This window comes from Schistocerca nitens, chromosome 2 (assembly GCF_023898315.1).
Source record: "Schistocerca nitens isolate TAMUIC-IGC-003100 chromosome 2, iqSchNite1.1, whole genome shotgun sequence".
Classification (NCBI taxonomy): domain Eukaryota; kingdom Metazoa; phylum Arthropoda; class Insecta; order Orthoptera; family Acrididae; genus Schistocerca; species Schistocerca nitens.
Genome location: NC_064615.1, coordinates 841,500,069 through 841,514,772, shown reverse-complemented (window position 1 = coordinate 841,514,772; position 14,704 = coordinate 841,500,069). Strand labels below are relative to the sequence as shown.

At 44.4% G+C, this 14,704-nt stretch overlaps 1 non-coding gene across 1 annotated transcript; it reads right to left on the bottom strand.

Annotated features, from left to right (window-relative positions):
* Positions 1-3,440: 3,440 nt before the first annotated feature.
* On the bottom strand, positions 3,441-3,513 carry Trnaa-cgc (transfer RNA alanine (anticodon CGC)). Its single transcript has one exon. It is a non-coding gene; the product is annotated as a tRNA-Ala (tRNA).
* Between the last annotated feature and the right edge of the window lie 11,191 nt (positions 3,514-14,704).

Genomic DNA, 14,704 nt, shown 5'->3' with positions numbered 1-14,704 from the left:
AGTGGACGACGAAGAACGAAGTGCTCGTATTAAAAAGGGTGTCAGACAACGATGTACCCTTTCGCCCCTACTGATCAATCTGTACATCGAGGAAGCAATGGTAGAAACAAAAGAAGGTTCAGGAGTGGAATTAATATTCAAGGTCAAAGGATACCAATGATACGATTCCCTGATGACATTGCTATCCTGAGTGAAAGTGAACGGAATAAACGGTCTAATGAGTACAGAGTATGGATTGAGAGTAAATCGAAGAAAGACGAAGGTAGTGATAAAAGTAATAGAAACGAGAACAGCGAGAAACTTAACATCAGGATTGATGGTCACGAAGTGGATGAAGTTAAGAAATTCAGTTACTTAGGCAGTAAAGTAACCAATGATGGACGGAGCAAAGAGGACATCAAAAGCAGGCTAGCTATAGCAAAAAAGGCATTCCTGGCCAAGAGAAGTCTACTAATTTCGAATATTGGCCTTAATTTGAGGAAGAAATTTCTGAGAATGAACGCCTGGAGTACAGCATTGTATGGTAGTGAAACATGGACTGTGGGAAAACCGGAACCGAAGAGAATCGAAGCATTTGAGATGTGGTGCTACAGAGGAATGTTGAAAATTAGGTGGACTGATAAGGTAAGGAATGAGGAGGTTCTACGCAGTATTGGAGAGGAAAGGAATATGTGGAAAACACTGATAAGGAGAAGGGACAGGATGATAGGACATCTGTTAACGACATGAGGGAATGACTTCCATGGTACTAGAGGGCAAAAACTGTAGAAGAAGACAGAGATTGGAATACATCCAGCAAATAATTGAGGACGTAGGAGAGGAATTCGTGGCGGGCCGTATCAAACCAGTCAGAAGACTGATGACTGATTGGGGGGGGGGGGGGGAGGGAGAGGGAGAGGGGGAGAGAGAGAGAGAGAGAGAGAGAGAATTGTTTTGAAAATTTGTAACGTTGAGCATTTCCAAGGACTATTATTTCGTAGACTGAAGATCAAGGCTAAATCTGAGTCTGGCATTTCGGAAAAACAATGAAGAATAGAAAGAGACAATTACACTGCAACATCGGTAAACTGTGAAAGACGTTTCATATAAGCAAACTGCATCCTCCTCTGCTGAGCGGTGAAGATCGTGAAAACAGCAGACATCCAACAAAGTACAACGCTGACAGGGTTGAATCATCCATCTGACGCCACAGTCTCTCTGTGTTATTCAAGGCCAGCGCCCCTGGCGTCCTCTCTGGACAATGCTGCCCGTAAGCAGCGACAGAAACTTGCTGTCGCTGCCACCGGCGCGCTACGCACGAGTTCCCAAACCCTCTCTTTGTGCCCCGAGGCCTGAAAAATACCACGTGCGCCACGCGGGACAGCTGGCCGACGGTGCCGCTGCGTCCCGCAAGGAACGGGTCACGCAAAAGGGATGGCGCGAAGAAAAAGGGATTAGCCAATAAAGGGAAAGGGCACAGAAACTGTATTCCCGGCAAAGGGGGGAAGCTCCTTTTACACAGGGGAGCCGCCCCGCAGTGTCCGCTTCCAGAAATGCGAAAACACGTCCGGAGGTATTCTGAGGGGAAGTGGAAGAGAGGCGAAGGGCGGATGGTGGCTTTGTACCGGAAACGTGGCGTCCACACGACCATTGTCGGCCGCCGGGGTAGGCTGGCAGCGTGCGTCGATCTGGAGCCTTGCCACCCTGACCGCTCGACGCACACCGCTTTTTCTGGTCTGTTGCTTGGGGCGCTGCACGCAATCCCACGTTTCTGCTGGCTGCGAAACCCGTATCTCAGATCAGGGATTTCTTAGCAAAAGCGCCAGTCTTATCTCTAGGGTTACAGAAATCCTTCGCCTTATAAGTCATCACAAACAGGTTATCACAGAAATTCCGTTATGATGTAACCCGTAGTCCACCGCTATTTCTTTTCTAGACACTGCGAATGAAAGATGGTTCAAACGGCTCTAAGCACTATGGGACTTAACATCTGAGGTCATCAGTCTCCTAGACTGAAGCGCCTAAATTCGCCCGGCCACAGCGGCAGGCTCGAATGAAAGAGATATTGTTGTAGGAAAGAAGTCTACTTCTGACACTTGGGAATGTCTCCATGCAAACAGTAAAGTTATAAACTGCGAACCCGAACTACACAGAAAAATTTCAGAGTTTTCTATTTTGTTTCATGGGACGTGTGGTCACCTTTTACTTGTAACAGAATAATAATGTAATTACGAAATATTTGATTTGTTACCTCGCTTATTCCCGATTTTGTGCAAATGCCATCACAACTGTGAAAAAGTGTGTAATATGCGATCACCAAAACGTACAACACGAAACACAGAGAAATGCAACAACACTCAGTGAAGTATCCATTTTAGTTTTTTTACAATCTACGGAATTTTTGTTGAGAAATTACTATTCCTAGTAATGAATTTTTTTTTATATCACTGTATGTGATTCCTGCTGATGTCGAAACTTTTGGAAATTTGCGGTAAGTTTCTATGGGACCAAACTGCTGAGGTCATAGGTCCCTAGGCTTACACACTACTTAAACTAACTTAAACTAACTTATGTTAAGGATAACAAGCACACCAATGCTCGAGGGAGGACTCGAACCTCCGATGGGGGGAGCCACGCCAACCAACGCAAGGCGCCCCAGATCGCGCGGCTACCCCGCGCTGCGGTCATGTAGATCTAGACGTTATGTCACTGCTGTGAGCTCACATCCCAGTCTTTTAGGACTTATTCCGTCTTTTGTCAGTCTTCTTCTTGATTGGGATGAGTGAAAGAGGCACGAAAACTAGCTCATCCTTTGATTTCTCTTTTTCTCTTACTGTACGGAGAGGAGGAGATTAGTGTTTAACGTCCCGTCGACAACGACGTCATGAGAGACGGAGCGCAAGCTCGGCTGAGAGATGTCGAAACTTTTGGAAATTTGCGGTAAGTTTCTATGGGACCAAACTGCTGAGGTCATAGGTCCCTAGGCTTACACACTACTTAAACTAACTTAAACTAACTTATGTTAAGGATAACAAGCACACCAATGCTCGAGGGAGGACTCGAACCTCCGATGGGGGGAGCCACGCCAACCAACGCAAGGCGCCCCAGATCGCGCGGCTACCCCGCGCTGCGGTCATGTAGATCTAGACGTTATGTCACTGCTGTGAGCTCACATCCCAGTCTTTTAGGACTTATTCCGTCTTTTGTCAGTCTTCTTCTTGATTGGGATGAGTGAAAGAGGCACGAAAACTAGCTCATCCTTTGATTTCTCTTTTTCTCTTACTGTACGGAGAGGAGGAGATTAGTGTTTAACGTCCCGTCGACAACGAGGTCATGAGAGACGGAGCGCAAGCTCGGGTGAGAGAAGGATGGGGAAGGAAATCGGCCGTGCCCTTTCAAAGGAACCATCCCGGCATTTGCCTGGAGGGATTTAGGGAAATCACGGAAAACCTAAATCAGGATGGCCGGAGACGGGATTGAACCGTCGTCCTCCCGAATGCGAGTCCAGTGTGCTAACCACTGCACCACCTCGCTCGGTCTTTTCTCTTACTGTACGAAGAAAAGATTGAACTGTCGACTCGAGGCTCGAGCTAGGAACATATCTCTATGTACGGAAAATACAACGCAAAGTCATTGTAAACAGAGCAAGACAAACAAGGAAATTGTTATTTAGTTCACTAGTGTGGTCCATGGATGAACTAATCTATACCGTCGGAGGTTCGAGCCCTCCCTCGGGCATGGGTGTGTGTATTGTCAATAGCGTAAGTTAATTTAAGTTAGATTAAGTAGCGTGTGGGCTTAGGGACCGATGACCTCAGAAGTTTGGTTCCATAAAACCTTACCACAAATTTTTAACTGATCTATATTTCTTAAAGTTTTTTTTTCCTAGGGATTATGATCTAAGGACGACTGCTGCCGCTGCTGCGAGAAGTATTTTACATTCTCCTCGCATGCCATTAGGATTACATCAAACGAACTTGCTGAATCGTACTGGGAGGTAATGTTATGACAAGGCTGCTGACTCTCGATTGTTCTGCATGACTGAAAAAGGTGGTGTTCCAAAATATTACTTTCAGTCCATATACTGTCGTCTGTCGTATTAGATATAACAATATGTATATTAAAGAAAATTACGAGGTCACATCAAACTAAACACGTACACTTTTATCAAAGTGTGTGCAACCTGTTCTGGGTCGTTGGTTGGTTGATTTGAGAAAGGAGATCAGACAGCAAAGTCATCAGTCTCATCGGATGAGGGAAGGATGGGGAAGGAAGTCGGTCGCACCCCTTCAAAATAACAATCGCAGCATTTACCTCAAGCCATTTGGGCTGGCTCTGAGCACTATGGGACTTAAAAGCGATTGGGGTTCAAATGGCTCTAAGCACTATGGGACTTAACATCTGAAGTCATCAGTCCCCTAGACTTAGAACTACTTACACCTAACTAACCTAAGGACATCACACACGTCCATGCCCGAGGCAGGATTCGAACCTACGACCGTAGCAGCAGCGCCGTTCCGGACTGAAGCGCCTAGAACCGCTCGGCCACAGCGGCCGGCCAAGCTATTTGGGGAAATCGCGGGAAACAACACAGCGTGCTAACAACTGCGCCATCTCGCTCCGTGATCTGTTCTGTCAGCGTATGTACAGAACTGTCCACTTACTGATATTACTGAAAAAGTCGTACACCATAATCACGGCAGACTGTAAAGCGCCGGACCATCGATTAACATACATGTTTAAGAGTCCTAAGAGTTTAACAGTTGGGTAGCGACCAGAGTCCCATAAACTAGACTCATTCCCATTAAACAGATTGTCCACACACCCCAAGAGAGGGCAATTGGTGTCATGTCCGGTGACCGAGGTGTCACTGAAGAGGACCACTTCGACAAATTCATTGTTGTCGAAACTGTACATCAATGTGGTTCCTAACAGCGAATGCAAAATTGCCAGTACCCCGTCATGCTGAAACCAAATAAATCTTACCACCACATCATGTACATAACTATGTACGTTCTTAAAGGAATGTTCTGTACACGACTCCGTTTGGTTTGTCGTGAAGTATCTAAGGTTCACATAACCATTGACAATAGCAATCCACGCATTCACAGCGAACTTGTGTTGATAGAACTGATGCACATGTGCGTGGTTTTTTGTCACCCCATGGATGGCTATTGTTACAATTAAACATTCCCTCTCTTCCTCTGATGTACCCATACAATAAATCGTATTAATCCAATTGATAATGTAGCATAAATTAATGTTTCGAATGATTCAGTTTTTCCTCTTTCTTGACATAAAATGTGTGAAATAATACCAAACCCTTGTAAAATTAAATACTGTTCCAATTATTTATATATACTAATCAGCCAGAAAATTATGACCACCTACCTAGTAGCCGGTATGTCCACCTTTTCCACAGATAACAGCAACGACACGTCCTGGCATGGAAACAATGAGGCCTTAGTAGGTCGCTGGAATGAGTTGGCACCACATCTACAAACACGAGTCACCTAATTCCCGTATCCGACCACTGTGGCCGAGGGGTTCTCGGCGCTTCAGTCCGGAACCGCGCTGCTACTACGGTCGCTGGTTCGAATCCTGTCACGGGCGTGGATGTGTGTGATGTCCTTAGGTTTGTTAGGTTTCAGTACTGCTAAGTATAGGGGACTTATGACCTCAGATTTTAAGTCCCATAGTGGTCAGAGCCATTTGAACCATTTTTTAATTCCCGTAAATTCCAGGGAGAATGGGAGGGGGGGGGGGGGCTGTGAGCTCCGACGCCACGTTCAATCACATCCCAGATGTATTCGATCGGGTTCAGATCTGACGAGCTGGGAGTCCAGAACACCAACTGGAACTCGCCACTGTGTCCTCGAACCACTCCACCACACTCCTGGTGTTATGACATGGCGCATTATCTTGTTGAAAAATGCCACTGTCATCGGGGAAACGTGATCTCTATGAAGTGGTGTACGTGGTCTGCAACCAGTGTACGATACTAATTGGCCGTCATGGTGCCTTGCACGAGCTCCAATCCACTGACGTCCAAATGAATGCATCTTGGAGTCGCCGCCAGGTTGTCTCTGTTCCGCAGACACGTGTGAAGGAGCTGTTCCCCTGGCAGAGGACCGACTCGCGCCCTGCTATAGGAATGATAAAAAACGGATCGGGATTCATCAGACAGTGCAACGCTCTGCCATTGCACAATCGTCCAGTGGCAATGGTCTCATGCCCATTTCAGTCGTAGTTGCCGATGTCGTACTGTTAACATTGGCACATGCATGAGTCGCCGTCGGCGGAGGCTCATCATTAGGAGTGTTCGGTGCACAGTGTGTTCAGACACTCTTGTACTCTGGCCAGCGTTGAAGTCTGGTGTCAGTTCCGCCACAGTGCCTGTCTTATTTTACCAATTTGCCCAGCCTAGGACGTCCAACATCTGTAATGAGAGGCCGCCATCCAACCCGCGACGTCTGGACGTTGTTTCACTTTGGTTTCGCGTCGCGACTCGTTGAAGACACTCACCACAGCATTCCTTGGACACCCGACAAGTCGTGAAATTTCCAAAATGCCTACGGCACGAGCCTCCGGGCCATCACAGTCTGCCCTCGGTCAAACTAAGACAGATCGCGCGCCTTCCCCATTCTACACAAGGGCAGTACACTGACTGACACTACGTGCGCCGTGCACGTGTCTGACAAGCGGTCATTGGTCAACAGGTGACGCTGCTACCGCTTGGACAGATTTATATCAGTAGTAGGTTGGTGACCATAATGTTCTGGCTGATCAGCGTATGATCTATACTAAATTCCTCGCCATACTGTCTTGAGTGTAATTACATTACATTTTTTATTTAATTATTTAATAGAAATAATTTTATTCTATTATATTGTCTTGGTATAGTTTGTAGAATTGATGTTTTTATTGTAGTTTACTGGTAACGTAAGTTGTTTATGAAATATTAGTTTAAATTTGTTAAAGTAAGCCCGCATCTCGTGGTCGTGCGGTAGCGTTCTCGCTTCCCACGCCCGGGTTCCCGGGTTCGATTCCCGGCGGGGTCAGGGATTTTCTCTGCCTCGTGATGGCTGGGTGTTGTGTGCTGTCCTTAGGTTAGTTAGGTTTAAGTAGTTCTAAGTTCTAGGGGACTGATGACCATAGATGTTAAGTCCCATAGTGCTCAGAGCCATTTGAACCATTTTTTGTTAAAGTAAATATAATTTTTTGTATGCGCATGGGGTTCCGTCATTTTATATATGGCTATTGTTACAGTTGAACATGCCCTCTCTTTCTCTGGAATCAACTCGAAAGCAGGAAAACTGTGGTTTTCTAAAAATTGCTTTAGAAACCTACATGAAAACTGCACTTGACTTGGGAACTGTGCTAACTGCAGTGACTACGCTACTACGAATGTTATCGGTGCAGTGAATGTTCAGGTAAAATTCTCTAACACAAGCAGAGCTCTTCCAGAGCGCTGGCTACTGGCGGGACGATTGTAAGCAATCGGGTGCAACACGTTATCTTCCAGATCGTGTGTTCTGGCACACCTTGCACTTCCCGCATCTTCCAGTCTAACGTGGAAGGAATCCTCTTCTTCCTAGGCGCCTATAAACAGTTGCAGAAGCACTGTGATGTGGTAGCCGTCACAGCGGGAACACCTCAGCATAACGTTGTTGACCCACTCTTCCACTGTATTCAGTGTACCCACACACCACATGCATGTCAGGCAACTCTTCAGCATTGAATATATCCACACTGCTGTCCATCGCGACGTACAACTAACATAGCCGGGAAAATAAATTCGAGACAGGATCGAGCAGTACGGAATACAAATTTGAGGGCGAAGGGTAAAGAGAACGTTGCTGTTATCGACAGTAAACATCAACAGCAATGAATGGAACGAGTTTGTTTCCAGGCAAGATACACGATGCCTACCGTCGATATTTGCACGGTTATGCTTGTATTTTCAGCACAATACATATGCAAAGATAGAGGGCGGGGGGGCAAGAAATTAAATAAAATGCAGTTGAAACTTCCTACTAGATTAAATCTGTGTGCCGGACAGAGACTCGAACTCGGTAGAGCACTTGCCCGCCAAAAGGCGAAGGTCTCGGGACCTTTGCCTTTCGCTGGAAAGTGCTCTACCGACTTTTTTTTTCATTTTATTCGGTATTGTTCGTTGTGTTTGGTCTGGGCGGACGTCACAAGACATCCGTTCAAGTTGATCGTTGATTCCATTACTCAGTTTTTTATTACAGAGGACGAGCAGCCCTCTGACCGAACACGCTGAGCTACCGTGCCGGCATCGACTGCGCTACCCAAGTGTGACCTGTCTTCGCAACTTCGATTCTGCCAGTACCTCGTCTCCTACCTTCCAAACTTCACAGGAGCTCTTCTGTGAACCTTGCAGAACTAGCACTCCTGGAAGAAAGGATAATGGGATATTGCGGAGACATGGCTTAGCCACAGCTTGGGAGATGTTTCCGAGGAAGTCTCATATTAGCGCACACACCGCTGCAGAGTGAAAATCTCTTCCTAAAATGCAATTACTGTTTAACGAGTAATTGGAGAGCACGGGTTACTTACACCTAAGTTCTCAAAAAATATCCTTGAAGAAACTCCGAAATATTCACCGTGTACTTCTTATTCACGCTGCACACTCATAATTCGGTCAGAAATAAATAGTTCGCTGTCGCATATGCGTCATCCCGTGACGCAACTTCAATATTTGCTCCGATCTCTCTCTTCCAGCGTGATGAAAATCAAGAGTACTCGTTTTTATATGTATATGTAATAAAAGAAACGAAAAATGAACTAAATAAAATGAGATGTGTAGATTCAGTGAGGTGTTCTTCCGGATTCTAGTGTGAGTGGTCTACCTAGGTAATTGGTAGATAAAGATACTTCGAATCATATGCAGCAGCAAGACGTCTATCACAAGCCAGCGGTCCCCAAAGCAACCACTGGAAGGGTGATGGCATCGAGAACTTCTCACAGAAAACATTTGGATGTGTGTGTCACAGGAGGACCCTTGGCAGTTGGTAGGGAAACAAGTGCACGGCGTTGGACACCTCTGGAACGAAGAAATGTCTGTTTCCATATGGTACTATTACTCCTCTGTTCACAGAGGACAAACACTTTTTACGGCAACACTCGAACTCACAGAAGGACTGTACAGAATATTTGCAGCTGCAGGCTGTTCTGTGTATGGAATGGCCAGTTCGATCTGGGTCCCTCAGAACATATCCAGGGTAGTTTCTGCAGGGTGCGCATAGACCTCCGTTTCATACCCTTGGTTTTCTAGGAGCTGCTTTTTAAGAAGAACAGCTTTTAGTTTCTACGGTTTTAAGTAGGCTGTTTAGGTTGTATGTTGGTAACGCCACGTAGCGCTCTGTATGAAAATCACTGACTGACTGTGCTGTGTGCAGTCTGTGGCTGGTTGGACTCATTGTTGGAATATTCGCTTGTGTAGTGTTGGGCAGTTGGATGTGAACAGCGCGTGGCGTTGTGCAGTTAAAGGTGAGCCGCCAGTAGTGGTGGATGTGGGGAGAGATATGCCGGAGTTTTGAGAGCTGACGACCTGGATGTGCGTCCGCCAGAAAAAGGAAATTTGTAAAGATGAATGTGATGAACTTATATATATATATATATATATATATATATATATATATATATATATATATATATATATATATATATATATAATGACTTTTGAACATTATTAAGGTAAATACATTGTTTGTTCTCTATCAAAATCTTTCGTTTGCTAACTATGCCTATCAGTAGTTAGTGCCTTCAGTAGTTAGAGTCTTTTATTTTGCTTGCAGTATTGGCGCTCGCTGTATAGCAGTAGTTTTTTGTGAGGTAATTGATTCATGAAAGGCATAGGTTATTGTAAGTCAGGGTCATTCTTTTTTGGGGATTATTGAAAGTCAGATTGCGTAGCGCTAAAAATATTGTGGGTCAGTTTAGTGATGAGCAGAATAAGTAAGGAGAGAAATGTCTGAGTACGTTCAGTTTTGCTCAGCTGTTTGAAAATCGGATAACGTAAGAGGTTTACCAGCACAGTCATTCGTAATTTTTCTAAGCGGACGTTTCACGGTTTACCAAGTCTCATCACCGCATCTGCTGTGTTGATGCGTAGGATAATCATAAGGTGTATTTCCATTTTTCAAGATTAACACTATTTTGTAACATTCGGCTGTCTAAAATTTCTAAGTGAATGTGTTTGTATTTCATTATTCACTTCTGCATTATCAAGAAATTTCGCCTTGTAACCACTATAACGCGCTGCAATAATCAGAGCTCTATTTACATCTTAGAAGGACTGAACTAGTATGCGAGTGTAAATGTGTGCAGAACACACAACAAACACCCAGCACTGAATTAGCTTCTTAGGAAAAGAAATAAAGATTAGGGCCTAATGTCCCATGGACAACGATATCAGCCTGACTGCTCATACGGCCCGATATTGCATTTCATAGCATGTCGCCCGGGGCACCCTTACAGCACAGCGGTACATTGACGATATTCTAAGGCCCGTTTTGTTATCCTACAAGTCCAGCCAACCTGCGCTTACATTTCAACAAGTTAATGCCCGCCCGCACGCGGCGAGGGTTTGTACTGCTCGTCTTCATGGTTGCAAGTAAGGTTGTCAGATCACTGCCCAATTGAGAACTTTTGGAGCGTTATGGACAGGACCCTCGAACCAGCTCGGGATTCTGATGATCTAACATGTCAGTTGGACAGAACCCGGCACTACATCCCTCAGGAGGACGTCTATCAAATCGACGAATCAATGTCAAGCCGAATAACTGCTTGCTTAAGGGCTAGAGGTGGACCAACACGTTACTGATTTCTTCGATTTGGTAAGCTCTTTCTCTTGAATAAATCATCCAATTTTTCTGAAATTTCACTCATCTGTTTGTCCGGACATGTACATATCTACCGATTTCCGTACCATTTGGATAATTCCTTCGTGGTACGCTGTCTTTTCTTTTCTTTTTTTTTTTTTTCTTCGTCTTAGCGTAATTCACTAATGCTATTGTAATCCCCTTTCAGAGTGAGAAAAGAGGGAGAAATTGTTAAACCTTTTGGATGGCACCGGCAGTCTAGCACAGAATATGGATTTGAGAGTAAATCAAAGCATGACGAAAAAGCTGAGGAGGAGCAGAAATGAGATTGACAACAAACTTCTCATAAGAACTGGTGCCCATGGAATGGATGATCTGAATAAATGCTGCAACCGTGTTATTCAATAAATGACAGACAAAAGATGGAGAACGTAAAAGAAGACTACCACAGGAAAGAAGAGCACTCCTTGCCAAAAGAAGCCTGATAGTATCCAACATAGGGCTTGGTTTCAGAAAGAAGTGCGGAGAATGCACGTCTGGAGCCCGGAGGTGTGTGGAATGGGGTCATAGACTATGGGCAAACTGGAAAAGAAGAGATACAATGCACCTCAGAGGTGGTGTTACAGAAAACTGCAGAAAATTAAGCGGGAAAAACAGAGAGTTAGAATAATTACAACAGGTAGGAGCAGCCCCAAGATGAATAGTTTGGCAGAAGAGAGAAAATCTTGGCGGACTGCATTAAACTAGTCAAAACACGGTTGAACGAAAATTATGGCAGTAGTTTTCCTAAATTTCTTAAAGTGGAGGCCACGATGGCTGCAGTCGTGTCTTCAACTTCCACTCTAATGACGTCTTTGTCAAAGGAACGTAAAATTTTGATTTGCCTTAGATAATTGCTAGACACTTAGCATTTTCTTCATTTGGCTGTCAAATTTTTCAGAATTTCTGTGACACTCTCCTACCAAGCAACGTGTCTGTACCACCATTGTTTGTACAGGTCAGCAACGCTCCACTATAGACCGTACCAATATTTTATAACAAATGTCTTTCATCGACAAACGTAGTTTTCTAGAATGCATCTGACAGATTGAAGGGTTTCAAATTAAACGTCTTTCACTCTTCTCATTTCCAAACATTTTATTTGGCTACCAGTTTCGGTGATTTACTCCGCCATCTTCAGGCCTCCTATACGTTATAGGAAAATTCCAACCTCGAATCCGGTCATAATGGGGGCCAGCATTCAAATATTTGTATCTGTAGATTTCTGCTTGCTACAGCGATCACTTCTACATGGCATAGTAAATCGAAACTAGTAGCCAAATAAAATAAGCTTGGAAATTAGACAGCTGAAAGGTATTTGATTTGGCATCCTGTAGCGAACAGCCGAGACCCCCAACCATCTCTGAAAAATGGATGTACAGAGACTTGATACATTGAAGTTTTTCATTTACTTCATGTAATGAGTTTCACGTTATAGGGTTCAATTGTGCCCTTAATCGCAATAACGTGGAACGAGACAGTTTACAGCCACGTTACACATTCATATGTAAATAAGGCTGTATGATTATTGCTTACAAGGTGTTGAGCTTTATTTTTCATTTTTAATACTGGTGTGAGTTAGTGATTCCGGTCACGAAAACTAACGACAGCCAGCAGAAAAGTGTGCGGAAGACACGCCACTCCATATTCGCATCCAGTGACGCATATTGGCTCAAGATCACACGGCAATCGGTTAATACCGTTGGGCCTCCGAGGCCCGTTGGACGGAGTTCGGTTTAGAATTAGTTGTTCCTACACACAACCGTTTACAGAATACAAAGGAGCAAAAGGAATTCTTCCTTTCCTTTGCGGCAGCACTGTGCATCACTCCTTGTGCTAAAGAGAACGTTAATCTGATATAATGAATGATGAATGTAATTTTTTTCCTCTGATATTGTAATTATGGACACCATTGTTCTTTTTGAACTGCAATGGATTATTTACTGCAAACGTAACAAGCGAAAAAAATATGCTGTGAAGCAGTAATCATAATGGCTAACTCTCGAAACACAAGCACGTGTATAACTGAACCCATGTGATGGTTCCACTGCATTTTACAACAGGTTTTTACGCTCCGCGCTATTTGTACTACTAACTGACTAACTGCAGTCGTGCTTACAGCTAAACCGTCCTTCAGGCCTGGGTGTAGGTAAGTGTACAATTCTATAATTCTCTATTGTCAGTCTTTGCTGTAGAATAAGTTTCCATCCAGATATGACTATGCTACAGATGCTGTCGAGTAACACTTACTCATACAGAAATGTGTCATCAGCTGTTCCAAAAAAGGATACCTACATCCACATCTACATCTACGTGATTACTCTGCAATTCACAATAAAGTGCCTGGCAGAGGGTTCAGTGAACCACCTTCAAGCTGTCTCTCTACCGTTCCACCCTCGAACGACACGCGGAAAAAACGAGCATTTAAATTTTTCTGTGCGAGCACTGATTTCTCTTATGTTATCGTGATGATCATTTCTCCCTAGATAGGTGGGTGCCAACAGAATGTTTTCGCAATCGGAGGAGAAAACTGGTGATTGAAATTTCATGAGAAGATCCCGTCGCAACGAAAAACGCCTTTGTTTTATTGATTGCCACTCCAATTCACGTATCATGTATGTGACACTGTCTCCCATATTTCGCGATAATACAAAACGAGCTGCCCTTCTTTGTACTTTTGCGATGTCATCCGTCAGACCCACCTGATGCGGATCCCACACCGCACGGCAATACTCTAGAATAGAGCGGACAAGCGTGGTGTAAGCAGTCTCTCTAGAAGACCTGTTGCACCTTCTAAGTGTTCTGCCAATGAATCGCAGTCATTGGTTTGCTCTACCCACAATATTATCTATGTGATCGTTCCGATGCAGGTTATTTGTAACTGTAATCCCTAAGTATGAAGTTGAATTTACAGCCTTCAGATTTGTGTGACTTACCGCGTAATCGAAATTTAGCTGATTCCTTTTAGTACTCATGTGAATAACTTCACACTTTTCTTTATTCAGGGTCAATTGCCACTTTTCGCACCACACAGATATCTTATCTAAATCATTTTGCAGCCGGCCGAAGTAGCCGTGCGGTTAAAGGCGCTGCAGTCTGGAGCCGCAAGACCGCTACGGTCGCAGGTTCGAATCCTGCCTCGGGCATGGCTGTTTGTGATGTCCTTAGGTTAGTTAGGTTTAACTAGTTCTAAGTTCTAGGGGACTAATGACCTCAGCAGTTGAGTCCCATAGTGCTCAGAGCCATTTGAACCATTTGAAGCCAAATCATTTTGCAAGTCGTTTTGATCACCTCATGACTTTACAAGAGGGTAAATGACAGCATCATCTGTAAACAATCTAAGACGACTACTCAGATTGTCTCCTGTTACGTTATTGCCACAGGGCACTCAGAATTTGCTGCAGTTCGTTCCTGAAAACATCATGGTTAGTTTATCCCCCCCAATCAGTTATGAGGTTTATGGCCCGTCTTCATAGACCGACCGACATCGATGGAAACTTGGACTAAAATAACTTGTCCTTTGCAAAGATGGCTGTAAATGGTAAAACTAAACTAAACTCCGTCCGAACAGGCCTCGGAAGGACCACCGGTGCCGACCGACCCCGTGTCATCCTAAGCCGATAGGTGTCACTGAATGCGGATAAAGACGGTGAAACGTCTCTCTGAAGTCGTTTCATAAGACGTTTGTCGAATTCGGTACAACTTATTCACTTTACTACCTGATTTTAGCTCAATTCATGAACTCTTCCAGAAAGACTGAGCACTCAGATAAGGCCTATTGAATATGATATGTGTCTTTTAATGTGGGGTTTCGGTTTTATTTTGTGGGGAACGCT